The sequence below is a fragment of the Eurosta solidaginis genome, chromosome X (assembly GCF_040869045.1).
Source record: "Eurosta solidaginis isolate ZX-2024a chromosome X, ASM4086904v1, whole genome shotgun sequence".
NCBI lineage: Eukaryota > Metazoa > Arthropoda > Insecta > Diptera > Tephritidae > Eurosta > Eurosta solidaginis.
Window position 1 is genome coordinate 184,158,057 of NC_090324.1, and position 4,820 is coordinate 184,162,876.

Sequence of the window (4,820 nt, forward strand, 5' to 3'; positions counted from 1 at the left end):
CTTGCGCGATGGTTGTTGGGCCAGTATGTATGTATATGTATGTCGGTACATACAATACTAGGGGTGGGCAGTAAATGGAAAATATAATGTCAGGGGTGGGCGCTAATTGGGAAATAGATATTGTGGCGTAGCATTTGCTACGTTACAAGCTGGTTTCCGCAACTGTTGTTGGCGCACAGCGATCCTTGTTAGTAGGAAGAAAACTGTATTTGTTTAGTATTTTTGAGTGTCCTGTGGTCTTGTTCTTCAAACACGACATCTCCCTTAGATGCAGGGCTGACGTTGCCGGCGCTCGATAACTAGCTAGATCCAATGGAAAGATGTCAAGAATGACCTGTAGTACTTCGCTAGGCGTTTTTCTTAGAGCCCCGCTTAGGATGATCACACTGGATCTGTGAACTTTACCCAGCAAGTTCAGGTTTGACGCCTTGCTCAAGGCTGGCCACCATACGACTATCCCATACAGCAGTAATCGCTCTTTTACACGTATATAGTGCAATGTACGCTTTCTTTTGTCTACGCCTAGAATTTTGGACTTATCTGTCGGGCTTAGGCCCACCCCATTTAGTTCTGGTAAGTTTAACGATGGTATTTTGCATGGTTTGGTATATAAGACATGCTCAACTTTATCGGAATTGACGCTAAGTCCACATCGGTAGGCCCATAGGGAAACCTCTCTCAATGCTACCTGCATTAAGTCGCATAAAGTTTGAGGGAAATTGCCTCTGTAGGCAATCCCTAGGTCATCAGCATATGCCACAATCTTCCCGCTTCCCCAACTAATATCTCTTAATAGCAAGTTTGGGTTCCATAGTAGAGGGGAAAGGACACCACCGTGGAGTGTGCCACTTGCGAAATCGTGTAATATCAACCTTCCCCAGTGAGGAAAACATTTTCCTTCCCTTGAGGAGTTGATCAATCAGTTCTACTAGGGGTCTATTTACGTCCAGACCCGTTAAAGCATTGTTAACGGCGTCTGCGCTTATATTGTTGAATGCTCCTTCAATGCCTAGGAAGGCCACAAGACAATAATACTTTTCGAACAAGGATGTTTCGATAGTAGATACTAGGCTGTGTAGCGCAGTCTCCGCCGATTTCCCGTTGTTGTACGCGTGTTGATAACCAGAAGTGATGTTCCTATCAATGTTGGTAGTGAGAAAATCGCTAATTATTCTCTCTAGTGTCTTGAGTACTAAGGATGAAAGACTGATAGATCTGTAGTCCTTCGGCTCCTAGTGAGAGGCTTTGCCTGCCTTAGGAATGAATATGACCATGACGCTCCTCCATGCACACGGAATATAGTTTAGAGCCAAACAAGCGGTATATATGTGCCGCATCCAGGTGGCTCCAAAGAGTAGATAAGTTGAGCTGTGACAATCCCGTCTGGTCCAGTAGCCTTAAAAGGTTTAAAACTTTTAACTGCACAACTAACACTCTCTTCAATGATGGGTATATTTACAGATTGGTTTGCTGCAGGTACTTACGGTGCGTTGGTTATGTTTTCCGGGAAATGTGTGTCCAGGAGCAGCTCTAGGGTTTCCCCTTCTGTGCTGGTCCAGGTACCATTTGTTCTCCGCAGAAAGCTAATAGCTGTTTGCGTTTTAGAAAGCACGCACCGTAGCCTTGATGTGTCAGCACGCTTTCGACTCCAGTGCAGAAATTTCTCCACTTTTTTATATGTCCTTAGTTAACTCTTGTACTATAGCCATTGTGACACATTATCAATAAATTTGGCTTTGTTAAACTGTTCTCTACAGGATTTAAGAAGTAAGTCCAGATTATGGAACCACCAGTGAGGTTTACGTTTACCGCGTGGTTTTGGCATTAGACAAGCCTGTTCTAAGGCATTTGAGAATGCCGATGAGAAGGTCTCTACCTCCTCCGTTGATGAGGGACTTTGTGAGGGCAGTGCTGGTAGTTCTCTTGCTAACAGCTCATTATGTAGTTCCCAGTTTTTATTACGTGGGTTACGTGTCGCAATGGGCTGATCAACGAAGAACTCTAACATTACTTCAATATACCGGTTGTCTGAGAAGGAATGTTCCTCAAAAACACGCCATTTTTTAACCCACCCATAAACGCTTTCGCTAAAAATAGTGAGGTCAATAACCTCTTTACCGTTTTTAGTAATACAAGTTGGTTCATTACCTTCATTGCAAACTACCAGGTAAGCTGTAAAAAGGTAATCAAAAAGTGACTCACCACGAGTGTTTATGTCGGAACTTCCACACTGTACATGGTGGGCGTTTGCGTCTGTCCCGGTGAGCTGATGGCCTTTGCTTAAATCGGCCACCAGATCCTTTACCTTTTTTCTTTTTTGTCTTTTGCGGAGGAGGTTCCTCTGCGTACTACGGCATATAAACGGAGGCTAGCGTTAATTGTGTGCCTCTGCTTGCCAAGCTTGCCGCTGTAACGTCACCATTGCTATAGTTAGATAAGAGAAATATGTTTAGCTCAGACTTTCCTAAAATACAGGTTCTAACTTTACCTTCATCTGCAGCTTTGATGAGCTTAAACCCAATGTCCCCCAATACACAATTCCTTGAGTTATTCACCCAGGATTCTTGGATAAGTACCACGTCGACGACGTCTTTAAAAAGGTGATTGATGAGGGCAGCCGAGGCTGCCTTACATTTGTGCAGGTTAAGCTGGAGCAACCTCAGCATGAGCTTGCTCAGACTCCCCTGCCTCCATCACCGTGACGTTGTGATCCTCCCCGTCGCTATCCAACACAGCATCCTCCATCGACAAATTGCACAGAGCCCCTGCGCAATTTGACGTGGTGGAAACCAGGCTTTCGGCGTCGGAGATCCCCGCTTCCATTTGTGGTGCCTCAATGTCCTAGTCCAAAGAGGAAACCGAAAGGGATTCGCGCTGTGCGTCGCAACGGTATTCGTGAATTACGACCTCGCCGAGGCCGTGAAACACTCTTCCTTTGCTCTGTTTAAGGGGCTCGAGAGCTTCCTTATTCAGGGCCAAAACGACCTGTCTCCTGGGTCCTACAGCGTCCTCGAACTGAATGACACTCCAGTCCTGCTTTTGGAGAGCTGGGTTCATTAGCGGCAGCATCCAGCGAATTCTCTCAGGTTCTGCTGGACTTGCCGGTTGTCCTAGCTTTGCGGCAAAGCTGGGTTTGGCTACCAAGGGTTGATCCTGGTGCCGTTTCGGCGGGGCTTTGATATCCCCGCCGGACCTCTGACACTTGTAAGGGGTTGCGCTTTCTACTTTTGTTGCCAGAGAACCCCAAAAATTCGGCAGCAGAGCTCGCGCCTTTTCCATCGAATTCCTGGCGTTCTCTGATAGCGTTTCCAGCGGAACGCCCTCATACTTTGACAGGACTTTTGCAGCCCTTCTTTTGTTCCTGTGGAACGATCCCCTGTGCGACTCTCCTTGAGAAGGGGTCCGACCCGTAGTTGCCCTCGCGGTCGTACCCCCGGATGATGTCTTGTTTATGGCTCATTTCTCCTTTCGCTCAGTGTGACCAGATCGTGGGACTCTTGTCACAGCTGTGGGGAGAACTGTCGCCGTCCCGGCATCAGACGGCGCCCAGCATAAGCAGGCGCGTTGCCAGGCCAACTACCTTCGCCGCCATACTGGTGCTAGGCCCCGTCAAATCACCTGAGACCGAATTTAATGAAGTTGCTCTCTTTCGTCCATTGGGAGCCGACCCGTCCTTTCCAGCGCATTCGTTCCCCCAGTAGAAATAATTGTTGCGGCTCCCTTTTCCCTTGGCCCGGAGTAGCCATTCGGGAGACCCCTGGCACAGCCGTGGGAAAAATAGGTGCCGTTCTGGCGCTTGGCCGGTGTCCGGCATCAGCAGGCGCTTCAGGGTTCGCCATTTCCAGCGTAACTCCCTTCGCCGCCATGCTGGTGCCGACCCCCACCAATTCGCTCTTCCCTCTATTCATGGTAGCCCTCACCAGTACACTGTTTTCCTTCCCCTTGTGGAGGAGGACGAAGATTATTTTTTCTTTTTGTCGTTAGTCATCTTGTTCGTACGACCCCTTGCTAGACGAGGCCAGCTTAGGGTCAATTTACTGAAAAGGGGGAAAAGTGTCGTCCGCCGCGGCAGAGCCCCTTACCGCGGTAAGACCATTTCTACTCTCTGAGGCGGCCCGGTGTAAGAGAGGCTCCGTACAAATACAGCCAGATTAACCTCCCAGCTGCAAACATCCAATGGGCATGGTGCCGCATAACACCCTGGAGCACCCCAGGGGCAGATCTTGGTCATCGCTCACCCTAGGACTGGGCCACCGCAGTCATGGAGATCCATATGATCCTGCATACTACTGGGTAGCATAGTCCCGTGATCAGCGACTAAGCCCTCGTATCGTGGCAAGATATCTGTCCTTCGCGAGGGAAATAAATAATATCACATGAATTTGTAGTAGTACATTGGTTTAGTGAGATTTCTTTTCTTTCGCCGAAGTTCGCGAGTGAGCACAACAAAAAATATTATAGAACATTTGCATAAGTTTTTATTGTGAGAATAATATACATATGTATGAATCATAAATTCGCGATTGTTGCAACCATTTATCTTGACCATATCTATCTACGCTCTTTCGTAAAAATTAGTAGATATTGGGGGTAGAAATTTTAAAAATACAGAGATATTTGCTATTTGCCGATTACGTACTTTGGTATAACATCAATTTGCTCGTCTTCTATTTCACCCACATACTTACATACGTACATATTAATTTATATACCGAAGTTCGATTCCAATCTCTCGAACAGAGAGAATATCATTTAATATTTCGCGCTTAATTTCAAATATTGATATCTGCCGGCTATTTACATAGGTAAAACCAAATTAG